The 15,192-nt window shown below is 35.1% G+C and overlaps 1 non-coding gene across 1 annotated transcript; it reads right to left on the reverse strand.

The window, feature by feature from the left end:
- Positions 1 to 5,888: 5,888 nt before the first annotated feature.
- LOC114913940 (small nucleolar RNA R71) lies at positions 5,889 to 5,994 on the reverse strand. Its single transcript, XR_003800068.1, has one exon. It is a non-coding gene; the product is annotated as a small nucleolar RNA R71 (small nucleolar RNA).
- Between the last annotated feature and the right edge of the window lie 9,198 nt (positions 5,995 to 15,192).

A 15,192-nucleotide genomic window follows, 5' to 3' on the forward strand; every position in this document is an offset into this window, starting at 1 on the left:
GTCAGTTAATTAATTCAGAATCGAACCACGAAGCCAAATTAGATCTTTTGATTTAATCGACAACATATGGCTGTTAGTCGATCTGACCAAACTTATAACTATTTGAGTTGGACATGAGAGATTAGATCTAAACCTAACTAACTATTGATTCGGTTTGATCAACCGCTCAAACTAGATCTAATTGAGCTACCCAACCCATTAACCCATATTTTATGTAGTAAATTTCAGATCTTAAATTCTGAATTTTAGAACTTTAATTTCACATCTTAATTCTTAGTTAAGTATATTATGATCATGGGTTTAGTTTAGATATCGAAATAATTTCAGATCTAAACTACACCAGATTTATATTTCAAACAAGGTGACATATAGCATTGTTTCAAATCTAAATTAAAATCACATATCATATATGAAAAATCAGATTTGAAACTAATTAAGCATGTATCATATGCATGCAAAATTCAGATCTAAAGAAAGATCAAATATGATTGAAAACTATTTTCAAAAACTATTTATCAAAAACAAATCTAGGTTTTTAGATCAATGATCTAAAATATCCATACATCTCATACAAGATTCAATAATTTTTAGATCTGAATAAAATTAAAATAAATTATTTAAATTAAAAACTAACTTTCAGATCTAAGATTAAAATCAGATTAAATATGTCTCTTATGACCGAATGACCATAGAGATCAATCCAATCTGAATACTACGCATAAGGAATACAAATCTATGCATCTGATATATGATTTAATAATCTCAGATCTGAATAAAATTAAAATAAATCATTTAAATCAGAAACTTTTAGATCTAAGACTAAAATTAGATTAAATATGTCTAATTGAAATCGTGACTCTGATACCACTGTTAGAAAGGGAAGGGCAGATTACATGCATATATTTCAAAACTATTTTGAAATCACAGCTATTTTAACTATTTTTATCATGCATTAAATCAGATCTAAAATTTTTTCTAGCATGGATCTAAGATATATGAAATCTAAAATTAATTTATGAGATCAGATCTCATACCTTATCGTGGGTGGAAGAGCTCCATAGTCGATGATTAAAAACTTGACAGGTTCCTGGAGCCGCACAAACGTCCGACCTCTACAGGTATCCACACGAGATCGATCTAATTCAAGATTTATCTATCTCCTTGGGGTCTTAGCTCCCTTACAGAAAAGACCTTTTAATGATTGGTTTGATCCTTCTTCAAATCTGGAAGATGATCTTCAGTCGAAAAAGCAGTGGAGGTAGAAGAAAGGCAGCAGCAGTGCAGCTTTCTTCCTCGGAGTCCCATGCCTTGTACCAATAGAGAATTTCCTTCAAACTTAGAAGGGAGGATGCCAAAAAGTCTCTCTCTCACTCTAATGGTTGGCCAAATTTTTTTCTGATCTCAAAAGCCCTCTTTAGGCATCCCAAAGGCAGATCCTTTTAAGGTGGTGCCTGATAGAGTCCTGATGGAGTCAAACTCTATCAAAAATTTAAATTAAATTTCAGATTCAAACTAAAATTTATCCCTATCCAAATAAAAAAATAAGTGGTCAATCAAGAGATGAAAAAATATAAAAAACCTCACGCAAGTTTGAAATTTGCATGAGGAGAGAAGGGGCGTGGACAATGGGTGGTGCATGGAAGAGTCCTTCACAAAATGGACTCTAGGATTTTGGATTGAGCCTCAAACCAAAAGTAATTTGGTTTAGACCCAAACACCTGATTGAATCTAATCTAATTTGGTCTCTAATCAGATTAAATTCTAATCCAATTAAGATTTAATTGAATCCAAATTTAGATCAAATCAGAAATTGATTCCGTGGCAATTGAGTCATCTCATAACTCAATCAAACCAAACCCAATTCAAGTCAAACTAATTCCAATTCAATTAGACTTGATCTAAAACTTATTTTTCAATCAAATTGTGTCTAATTAGTAATTAAATTACTAATTAATCCTCCTACAACTTTTGCATTAGGTTAATTATCGATCGTATTGACAATTATATCCTTAACGATTCATAATCATCGATCAATCATCAGATCAGATAGAAAACTCTTTTGTGTGTGATCCCATATGTTCTATTCTATCTGATAGTGAGATACATTATGATCTTTATCATAATATCATCGAAACTCTTTTTGATAGGTTGGAATAATTTCAACACTGTCCATCGAGAATCATCGATCATCAAGATAATACTCGTGGGTCCCACAATCCACCAGTGATATCTAGCAGTATGTAGTGGCAACCCAGTAGAATGAAAATATAAACTTTTAGGTACGGTTATATATGATTCAATCTTTCTATCGAAAGTTCTGACTTGACGGAGGTCATGGATAACTCATCAAACCCCATTGTCAGTCATATGTAAGATTGACTCGTCTTGAGTTCTCTTGTGAATCTCATGGAAACTCCTTTCCAGAATTGACTCTTGCTTTGACGAAAAACTTACTGAACTCAATCTCGTGAATCAAATAGGACTATACCTTTTCTACTAAGGTCGATAGATTCCATCTAAGTGCATCCTACTTTTAACAGTGAACCTGAACCCACTATAGCCAACATACACAGCAAGGGCCCGAATGGCTTGAGACCAAGTCGATGTGCAGTCAAACTATAGCAACCTCACTGCAAATAGCCAATGCACCGTAGGTCAAAGGACTAGTCATATCACTATAGCATCGAGAATACCACTGATGAGTGAGTAGATATCCAAATAGTTTCTCATAATGGTCACGCTCAGTACAAGTTGTTCTTTAACAACCATCTGCATTATCACCCTAGTATCATGACACTACAGACTCGAGACTCATTTGCCTGTGAAGGAGGTGATCGTGCATCGATCTAACTAGATTGATCACTGTCCTCTGTGATGATCCTCTGATCGGAAGTATTTAAAAATTAACCACTTATAGTATGTCTTAAATTCTCAACACCTTGAGAATATGTAAAATCATCTTTATTAATTTTTAGGATAAATCATGGATATATAAACATGACTGAAAATAAGAATGCCCTTTATTAATAATAAAAGTTTTATAAGTTCAAATACAAGCCTTGAAAATACAAATGTGTCAGCTAATAATTGGCTTTCTAGGACACACATTTAACAATTAAGAGAAAGAGTCTACAGCACATGAAGTTTGAGTGGTCAAGAAGGAAATGATTGAAAAGGTCAACAAGTCTTCATGTAATATCTGAATGGGTGATTTAAAGTTTAAACATAGGGACCCATGTGGGAACATCAAAAGAAGAAAGACATTGGCTGATGTGTCGGGCTTGGCATGTGGTCACTAAAGCATTCAAAGGGTATGCGGGACCCAACGATTTGAATGCATGGAGATGGGCACGTGGGCTTCAGGTTTGGGTGTGCATTAGCATAATCCTTGACAAGCGGGCATACGAATAGCAAGGTGGGAACCAGTCTTCACACGAGATTCAAATGTGGGACCAACAGGTGTTTGTTCGAGCAAGTCATATAGCAAGCATGGTTTAAATTTATCTATGGAAGCTGGTGAGCTGGGGCGAACGCAGAAAACAGAATGGCTAAATAGAAGATGAAATCTGTGGAACAGACACAGAAACCTTTGTGGACGCATGATTTTACGAAAAAATATGAAAAAGAGGATAAAAAGGGGCTATTGGGATGCGAAACAAACATGACCCAAATGTGTAAAATGAAGTCTATAAAAAGAAGATCGTAGAAGACATCAGGGAGGGAGAAAAAAAAAAAGAGACCTATCCACACCACAAGTCGGCCACCACCTTTTCCCATGCCTCCACCATCCTTCTCTACACCAAAACCCCTTTCTCCCTAGCACCATCATCCCTCCTTCTGCAAGTGTCAACCATCTTCCAGCTGCTGCCCAGGAGTTTCCTCAGTCCTAGGATGTCAGCTAGCAAGAGTTCCATGGCCAGCTAAGCTTTCCTATCTCAAACAATCCCTAAAGTGCTTGTAATAAGCAATGTTTTTTTTATTCATCTTTTGTATCTCTCCTTTCTATGCAATAAAAAATCTGCTTTTAATTTTTTATTTTTTTATCTAAAATCATATTTAGAATAATTGATACTCTTGGGATGAGCCGTGATCTACGGATACGGCTCGTACTCTCAGGATAATTTATTTTTAAATACGATTTCTTCTCACCTTATATGCATCTCATCTTGACTAGTCTATACTCCAAAAGAATAGGTCGTGATCAAACAAATACGTGCCATGCTCTCACCAGACAGGTTATATCTTGATAGGTGGTATATAGATTAATTGCATAATAGGAGGGTATTAACTGTTTGCCAGATAACCAGGCAAAATTCTGAGGTATTTCCCTAATTCTTGATATACTTTTCTGTTAACATTTGATTTACTTTACTTTTGTTAATATTATTTTAGTAGATCGATCAATTTTAGTTCTTCTTTAATTCTAGTGCTCGAATGTAACTCAATCCATGATCCCTGTGGATACGAACCTGACTTGCACTATCTATATAGTAGTAAGTTAGTGATTTATTTTTGATCGCCTCACGATAAGCGATCAAATTTTGGTACCATTGTCGGAGATTGTGGCATAGCTGCTTTTAAATTAAAAAAAAAATCAAAAAAAAAAATACTGTATTTGCTTACTTTAATTCTTAGTATATTTTTAGTTTTAGTGCTTTCTAACTTGCTTAGTTTACTTAGTCAAATTTGCATTCTTGTAAAATAAAAAATTTTATACTGACATCTCATAAATTATTTAAAAAATTAGAGACATAACCATAAAATCTAGAAAAAGAAACAATTTAATTTAGTCTTGACTACATGCTAATCACAAAGCTTGGATATCTTGGATTGTTGCATCTCATCTCCATAATTAATTTTAAAGGCACTTAACCCATGAATTAGATAAAGTGAGGATTTGATCACCCTTCCTTAGTCCAAAAATCACATCCTTCATTTTACATAACCTAGACTTCTAATTTAAAATTAATTAGATGTTGACCACTAAGGTGTTTGAGCTCACTAGGATAAGACATCCAGAAGAGTTGGACCGAGCCAGGATTGGTTAGTTGACTGATGTCTCAAAAAAGTGTTTAGAGATTACATCCTGAAGAAAGGTGGTTACTTAATTAGGTCCATTACAAAAATACAGAGAATCTCCTACCGATCTTACCCTTATCTGGCTAGTTAGCTAGTTGGTTTCTGACTTAAAGAATTCCAAGACGGCCTTGGCAGTTAAGAGCTATCTAGATTTAGGGTGACCTAGGATAAAAATTTGATTAAATATTTGACAATATATATATATATAATTAAAAATAATAACAATAATTCTTCTCTCTTCTTAGATTAAGGACTCTTAGGCTCTTCTCTGTAGATTTCTTTCATTCTTCTCTCATTTAAAAAAAAAATCTTGTAAAATCTAAAATTTTTTGTATGCTTGGTCGTAGATCGTTATGATCAGAAATTCAACCTTTTAATCTAAAAATAGAAAAAAACTTTTCGAGCCAACAGACATAGACAAATGGACCGAAATCAGGAGAATGATCCACCGAGGTAATTGAAGGAGTACTTTACTCCTTTAATGTATACCTACTCTCTCTGTATACAGGTACCTCTCATAGAGGCCACACAATATGAAATTAAGTCTAGTATAATCCAAATGTTATCCTCATTTTATAGACTTAGTAATGAAGATCCTTACAAACATCTTGACGAATTTTTTGAGATATGCTCAACTGTCAAGATTCACAACTTCTCCAATGATGCCCTTAGGTTGAAATTATTTTCTTTTTCACTTAAAGACAAAACCAAATACTGGCTACATACTTTGGATTCCATGACTATATCAACCTGGGACCAGCTCCAAGGAGAGTTTCTTAAGAAATATTTTTTCATAGGAAAAACTCATCAAATAAGAAAAGCCATAACTAGTTTTTTCCAATTAGATGGAGAAATATTTCATGAAACATGAGAGAGGTTAAAGGACCTTATTAGAAAATATCTCCATCATGCTATACCCAAGTAGCAGTTAGTCCAATATTTTTACAATGGGCTATCTGAAAGACATCGATAAATGATCGATGCATCATGCTGTGGGATATTCATTCTCAAAAGTGAAAATGAGGCATGACAACTATTTGAAATTTTAAGTAAAAATTTATTACATCATATGTCTATCTTTACTAGAGATAAACCCATGTTAAACTCAAAGAGGGGTGGAATATATGAAATAGAAAACTCCATAGATATCCATCATAAGGTCGATGAATTATCCCAAAAGTTAGATCGATTATTAAGTGCAGGACATTCCTCTTCTCCATCTACTCAACTGTAAGATATATGTGCATTATATTCAATTCCTACTCACTTTGTGAGTGAGTGTCCAACTGCACCACAGTTTTCTGATATGTACAAGAGTAAGTCCATCAAGCCCAAACTACTCATAGACTAGGGAACAATCTCTATTCTAGTACGAACAACCTCTATTCTAGTATGTACCATCCAGGATGGAGGAACTATTCAAATTTCTCGTGAAAACCACAACCAGTGGTTCCCTCAGTGCAATAAAGATCAGGTTATCCAGATATGACTTATAGGCATCCACCCCAGCCACAATACTAGAACCCTCCTCAACCCACCCCGAGTACCCATAGCTCGACTTTCGAAGAAAGGTGCTGCAAGCACTTAAAGGACTAGAAATAAAAACCTAACTCCTTCACTCCCATACGTAATCAATAGCAAAGCTAGAGAGCCAGATAGGTCAGCTAGCAATAACTTTCAATAGGAGGGAGAAAGAAAAATTACCCAGTCAACCCATCAGTAACCCAAAAGGTCAGTACATGGCTGAGAGCTCCACTGGCTCAGGGACTCTTTCCGAATATGCCAAAACTGTCATTATCCTTAGAAGCGAAAAAACCATAAATCATCCTGAGATAACTCAAAAACTAGAACCATCAAAATCGACCGAGTCAGAAAAGAAGAAATTTGTAGAGAGGGAAGAACCTACCGACTCAGCACCCGCACCTAAGGCTCCATTCCTTAGTGCTTTAGAATCCTCTAAATCTCTTGACAAGAAGGGTATAAAAATGAATGAAATGCTGGAACTATTTAAATAGGTACAGATAAACTTACCCCTTCTTGATGCCATTAAGCAAGTCCCAACCTATGCCAAATTTCTAAAGGACCTGTGACACAGAAATAAAAATCTAAGGCACCTATACCAAGAAAAGTCCACCTGACTGAGCAGGCCAGATCAGTTTTTCAGCAAATTGTCCCACCCAAACTTAAAGATGCAGGTACCCCAATTATATCCTATATCATAGAGGACCTCACAATTAAGAAAGCATTATTGAATTTGAGTGCAACTAGCAGACCGATCCATTAAGGTATCCCATGGAATGCTGGAAGACGTGTTGGTGAAAGTAGATGAATTTTACTTTCTTGTTGATTTTCTTGTGCTGGATATGGAATCTGGCAGCAACCTCAGCCAAATACCAATCATCCTAGGTAGACCCTTCTTAGCAACCACTAATGCCTCTATAAATTGTAGGACCGGAGTTATGGATGTATCTTTCGGGAATAAGAAGCTGAGGTTGAATATTTTCAACGTATTACAGGGACCACCTACATACGACCATAACGAGATCAACATGTTAGAGGAAGTTGTAGAAGATAAAGCCCCTGCCTTGCTCAACTCAGATCCTTTACGGGCATCCTAACACATTTTGGAGTGGATAATTTTGATATTGATAGATATACTGAAGAAGTACATGCTTTGTTAGAACCACCTAAGTTTAGTACCACTTTCTCTTGGATTGTAAAGTATGAGTAATTACCGACTCAGTTGAGCCCTCTAGTACCATCCTTAGAAGCACCACCTACCCTGGAGCTAAAGCCTCTTCCTGCCACATTGAAATATTCATTTTTCGGACTCAATGATACCCTCCTAGTGATCATTGCATCTGGCCTAACCACTAACCAGGAAGACAAACTTATAAGAGTGCTCAAAGAGCACAAAGAGGCCATAGGATGGACGATTGCCAATTTGAAGGGCATTGATCCTTCTATTTGCATGCATCACATTCACTGTGAAGCTGAGGCCAAACCACATAGGGACATGCAATGAAGCTTGAATCCGAATATGCGGGAAGTAGTGCAAAAGAAAGTTGTAAAATGGCTAGATGCTAGTATTATCTACCCGATTTTGAATAGCCAATGGGTTAGTCCAACCCAGGTAGTACTTGAGAGGTCAGGTATTACCATAGTAGAGAATGACGAGGGTGAGTTAATTCCTACTTGTACAACAACTGGTTGGTGAGTATGTGTGGACTACCGAAAGCTGAATACTATTACTAGGAAAGATTATTTTTCTTTGCCTTTTATTGATCAAAACTTAGAATGGCTAGCGGGACAAAGTTTCTTCTGTTTCCTGAATGGATATTCAGGATATAACCAGATCCCGATATTCCCTATTAATCAAGAGAAAACTACCTTTACCTACCCTTATGGTACTTTCGCCTTTCGAAGAATGCTTTTTGGACTATGCAATGCACTAGCTACTTTTCAGCGATGCATGATGGCTATTTTTTCTGATATGATCGATAAATTCTTGAAAGTTTTCATGGATGATTTTTCTATTTTTGGCCTTACCTTTGATGATTATCTCCCAAATTTTACCAAAGTACTTAAATGATGTGTAGAAACGAATTTAATGCTAAGTTGGGAAAAGAGTCATTTTATAGTCCGAGAAGGGATAGTGCTAGGCCACATAGTTTCTGAAAGAGGGATTGAAGTAGATAAAGCTAAAGTAGAAGTAATCTCAAAACTCCCACCCCCAACTTCAGTCAAATAAATACGATCCTTTCTCGACCATGCTGGATTTTATGGAAGATTCATCAAAGATTTTAGTAAAATCTCTAGACCCTTATGCAATTTGCTTGCCAAGGAAACCCCTTTTGTCTTTGATGATGAGTGTCTTAAATCTTTCCATATACTTCATATAGTTGACGATGACATCAATTATTAAGCCCCCTGATTGGTCCTTTCCCTTTGAGATTATGTGTGATGCTTCTGATTTCGCAATTGGTGTAGTGCTCAGACAAAGAATGAATAAGGAACCACACATAATCTATTATACCAGTAAAATCCTTTCTGATGCCCAATTGAATTACACTACTACTGAAAAAAAGTTACTAGCTGTGGTGTTCGTCCTAGATAAATTTTGATCATATCTTTGAGGGTCTAAAGTCCTAGTCTACTCTGATCATGCGACATTAAAATACTTGCTCTCTAAGAAAGATACAAAGCCTAGGTTGATCAGATGGATCCTTCTTCTTCAAGAATTTGATTTAGAAATCAGAGACAAGAAAGGTTTCAAAAATATGGTAGCAGATCACATTTCTAAAATTTTAGTCGAACACACAAAAGGCACCAATGAGGTCAAGAAAATTTTTTTTGATGAACAACTTTTTACAATCTCCTCTAATCAACCTTCATGGTTTGTGCACATTGTTAATTACCTGGCCACAGGACAAACCCCCTCCCATTGGTCAAAATAAGAGAAGGATTGATTCTTCTCACAAGTTAAACACTACTTTTGGGAGGAACCTGAACTATTCAAATACTGTCCTGACCAGGTGATCCGTAGGTGTGTTCCCGAGAGTGAGTTTCAAAGTATTCTCACATTCTACCACTCCCTAGCATGTGGGGGATATTTTAATGGAAAGAAGACTGCAGCAAAAGTGCTGCAAAGCGAGTTCTACTGGCCAACATTATTCAAAGATGCACACAACTTTTGTCGTAGCTGCCCAAGGTGCCAAGAGATAGGAAATATATCTAGGAAGGATATGATGCCCCTAACCTCAATTTTAATAGTAGAAAATTTTGAAATTTAGGGAATGGACTTCATGGGACCGTTTTCAATTTCTCATGGGTTCGAATATATTCTAGTGGTCGTAGATTATGTCTTTAAATGGGTAGAGGCCATGGCAATCCGAACCAATGATCACAAAGTCATGATCAAGTTCATTCAACATAACATCTTTAGTCGGTTTGGATGCCCAAGAGCCATCATAAGCGATGGGGGTAAACAATTCACAAATAGGCACTTTAAAAATTTAATAAAAAAATATGGGATAACCCACAAAGTTGCCATATCTTATCACCCCCAAACAAGTAGCCAGATAGAGGTCTCCAATAGGGAGATGAAACATATTTTAGAGAAGACGGTTAGACCCGATAGGAAGGATTAGTTTGTGCAATTAGATGATGCACTTTGGGCTTACTGTACTACTTTTAAAACATCCATAGGAATATCTCCTTACCGACTTGTATTAGGCAAAGCTTGTCACCTGCCAGTTGAATTAGAACATTGCACATTTTGGGCCATACAGCAATTTAACTTTGACATGAAAAAAGCAGGTTCCAATAGGAGACTTTAGCTAAATAAACTTGAAGAGCTACACAATGAAGTATATGAGAATACTAAAATTTATAAGACTCGAACTAAAGTATATCACGATAAATTCATTGTACGAAAAATATTCGAGCCCCATCAAAAAGTGTGATTTTTCAATTCTAGATTGCATCTTTTTTTTGGTAAACTTCGTTCACGCTAGGACGGACCCTTCGTTGTGACTCAGGTATTTTCCCATGGGGCTATAGAACTCAGAGATCCTAAACAAGAAAACATCTTTAAGGTGAACGATCAACGATTGAAGCCTTACATAGATGAAATTAATGATGGAAAATTAATTGAATCAATTGATATAATGAATCCAATATCGCCATGATACTCAATACAGTCTGGCTGAAGACTTTAAACTTCGCGCTACTAGGAGGCAACCCAATTTATATATTTCTTTCAATTATCTAGCTTCTTTTCAATTTATTAGAAAATCCAAGAAGGACGATCATCCAAGTTGGGAGGAGCATTCCATCTACGGCTCAAATGGAAACACGAACAAATCATGCCCCAAAAATATGGACAAACCACCCGACAATGAAGGAGCACATTGAATCCAGGTGGTATCCTTCCTTGCACTTTCTTTCTCTTTTTTATTATACTTTGTTATTCTCTTCTTCCATTGAGGATAATGGAAATTAAGTTGGGAGGGGAGGAAAACTAATATAATTAAGTCCTCAAGTATGACCATGATCAATTTTGTGTACCAGATTTTGTCTGGAGTTGAAGTTAATCGGGCATTCTAATTGATGAATGATTAATGATTTAGATAATTTTAGAGATATTAAAAGATAATTATTAAGAAAATCTAATGAATGGTAGGGTTTAGACCAGACCAAATTTTAAGAGTAATTTTAGAACCCTCTTCCTACCGATCTCAATAAAGAATCTGCTTCATGGGATTTGAATGGAAAGATCGAGGTATGCAAATTTTTTTTTTTAATATTAATATATATATATATATATATATATATAAAGTTTAGTATTGTCTCACTGAGTAATCGGATCCATTCGCCTAAGTAAGCATTGTGATTCGTATCAATAGGTGAAGATGCCAATAGACCTACTATAAAGTCAGTCTTAACTCATAGTCTTTTCTCGAGTCAGTAAGTCTAAGGGGTGTTCTACACCTAAAACTCTAAAACTAATTAATTTCGGAGTCATTGGCTTAAAGCTCGTTACAAGGGTCAACTAGAAAGCTAAAGGGGTTAGGACATTGTACTGACTAAAAAAAAAAAGAGACCAAACTGCAAAAAGATACTACACCAAGCTCCTAGCAAGTTAGAGGACTTAAAGAGTGAGGTGGAAAGTTAGCAAAGCAAAAAAAGACTCAAGAAATTTTTATGGACTTCGCTCGACCACTAAATGGGTAAAATTAATAATCCGATGAAGTACCTCTTTGATAGTCTAGCCGAGTATCAATTGACTTTAGATTTGCCTAGGATAACTTATACGTGCCAATTTATCTATTTTACTTGAGGACGAGCAAAAGTTCAAGTTGGAGAGTGCGATCAATACATGAATTATAATGTTAGAAGTATTAAATATTATATTATTTAATCTTTATTAGTTGGAATTTAATGCTTCCTAATCTCTTTTGCAGGTAATCAGGAGAAAGAGTCCACAGCACATGAAGTTTGAGTGGTCAAGAAGGGAATGATTTAAAAGGTCAACAAGTCTTCACGTAATTTTTGAATGGGTGATTTAAAGTTTAAACACAGGGACCCACGTGAGAACATCAAAATAAGAAAGATGTTGGCTGATGTGTAGGGCTTGGCATATGGTCACTAAAGTATTCAAAGGGTATGCGGGACCCAGCAATCTGAATGCATGGAGATGGGCACATGGGCTTCAGGTTTGGGTGTGCATTGGCGCAATCCTTGACAAGCGGGCACGCGAACAACGAGGCGAGAATCGATCTTCACACGAGATTTAAATGTGGGACCAGCAGGTGTTCGTCCGAGCAAGTCATATAGTGAGCGCGGTTTAAATTTATCCATGGAAGCTGGCGAGCAAGGGCGAACGTAGAAAGTGGAACAGCTAAACAAAAGATGAAATCTATGGAACAGACACGGAAACCCATGTGGACGTATGATTTTACGAAAAAAATATGAAAAAGAGGATAAGAAGGGGATGTTGGGATGTGAAACAAACATGACTTGAACACATAAAATGAAGTCTATAAAAAGAAGATCGCAGAAGACATCAGGGAGGGAGAAAAAGAAAAAAAAGAGACCTCTCCATACCACAAGTCGGCCACCACCTTTTCCCATGCCTCCACCATCGTTCTCTACACCAAAATTTCTTTCTCCCTAGTGCCATCATCCCTCCTTCTGCAAGTGTCAACCATCTTCCAGCTGCTGCCCAGGAGTCTCCTCAGCCCTAGGATGTCAGCTAACAAGAGTTTCATGGCCGGCTAAGCTTTCCTATCTCGAAAAATCCCTGAAGTGCTTGTAACAAGTAGTGTTTTTTTTTTTTTTTTGATTTATCTTTTGTATCTCTCCTTTCTATTCAATAAAAAATCTACTTTTAATTTTTTTTTTAATCTGAAATCATATTTAGAATAGTTGATACTCTTGGGACGAGTCGTGATCTACGGATACGGTTCGTACTCTCGAGGTGAATTATTTTTAAATATGATTCCTTCTCACCTTATATACATCTCATCTTGACTAGTCTATACTCCAAAAGAACAGGTCATGATCCAACAGATACGGGCCATGCTCCATCAGACAAGTTATATCTTGATAGGTGGCATATAGATTAATTACATACTAGGAGGGTATTAACTGTTTGCCAGATAATTAGGCAAAATTTTGAGATATTTTTCTAATTCTTGATATACTTTTCTATTAGCATTTGATTTACTTTACTTTTGTTAACATTATTTTAGTAGATCAATCAATTTAAGTTCTTCTTTAATTCTAGTACTCGAATATAACTCAGTCCACGATCTCTGTGGATACGAACCTGACTTACACTAGCTATATAGTAGTAAGTTAGCGATTTATTTTTGATCACCTCACAACAAGCGATCAGAATACATGTATCATAATGATATCAAGTTGTATCAAGTTATATTGAAGCCGTATAAAAGATGTATCAAAAAAAATATATTTGACTTATACGTAGTTATTGATATATATATATCATCTAACTCTCAGTCTACTGTGTATGATGTTCGAACTTGAGATACCCATTATAAAATATAAGCATGGATTTGAGATACCCACCATGGGATAGAAGCATAGATTTGAGATCTCTACCTCAGAGGAAAGTGTGGACAAGAGATCCCCACCATGGGAGAAAGTATGGACTTTTTCTGACATTTCTTGCTATGGGGGAAATCGTGGCACCACAGTGAGGACTGAGAGCAAAAAAAAAGGATACCCATGCTTAAGTATAATATTATGAAACTATATATATATACATAAACACACTTGACTTTTATACTATTTATTGATTTTCATATTATAGTAAAGCTGATATGAGACTGTATCTCGGATATCTTTAATTTCATAAGTTTGATCTTGATCAGATTGATATTATATTCTTATGGTGTATTTAAATTACATATCATTATAATTTAGATCTATTTTATAGATGTATCTGTTACTTACTGAGCCGTGAAGCTCATAAACTTTTACCTATGATTTTTAGATTCAGAGATTATTTATCAGACCTTAACATTTTGGGATTTATGTATAGAGATGAGGTCGGTCAGTAAAAGATGGTCATTTTTGAAATAGTTATGCTTAATGATACTGTATAAAATTGATATAGATTACTATAAAGTTAAAGTTAAAATTAAGATAGAAAATTATTAGTTATTCTATTATTACCACTGCCTGAAGTATGCTATTTTGCATATTATATTAAAATATTATCAGGTTGGAAGCCTTGCATGCCTATAGAGACAGTACTCTGTAGGTATGTGGCAGCTATTTATGTCCTCAAATTTTATGTTAATTTATATTCTAGGTTAGGAGCATGACAATTAAAATGGTATCAAAGCATAGGTTTAGTGAATAGGAAGATATTAAAATCAAGGCATGCACTGAGTGTCAATGGAGTAGTTATTAAATAATAAGATATAAAAATTTATCTTTGTCATTCTAGGCATAGTTCTGGATCTTGTATTTTGATCAATTTTAAATTTTGAAATAAGTTTTTGATGATGTTTTAATAATGTATTAAAGATGGTATTAGTGGTGTTATGAATGTTGGCAGTATAATAATAATAATTGTAGCATTGAGAAATTTTCTTATAATCAGAGTTTATCATTTCACCATAGACGGTCTGTTAATTACCATTTAAGTAATTTTGAAAGTTATAAATTATTGATATTTTACCTAGTAGCATGAGCCGAGAGTGTACATTTATATGGTTAATAATTTTCTTGAAGAATGAAATATATGAGTATTGTTATTTCTAGTTATATAGAATGTTAAAATTGATCAACTAAAATTTAGATAACATTTATAAAAGGAAAAAAAAACTTATGTACTATAATCTTGGAAAATAGAGAATAAAATTTAAGAATTAAAGAGTACAACAAGATTTAAAAATTTGAGAGTATTATTTAGGGTCACAATAAAAAAGATCAGATAAATTCAAATATCCATAGTAATTTGAATAGGTGCAATTAGATTATTCGAGAATTGGAATGGATTAGAATAAGATAGTGAGTAAGTGGTGGGTGGTAACTCATAGGTCTAATGAAGATCTTTTTGTGTATGATTATATGAGG

This window comes from Elaeis guineensis, chromosome 1 (genome assembly GCF_000442705.2).
Source record: "Elaeis guineensis isolate ETL-2024a chromosome 1, EG11, whole genome shotgun sequence".
Lineage (NCBI taxonomy): Eukaryota > Viridiplantae > Streptophyta > Magnoliopsida > Arecales > Arecaceae > Elaeis > Elaeis guineensis.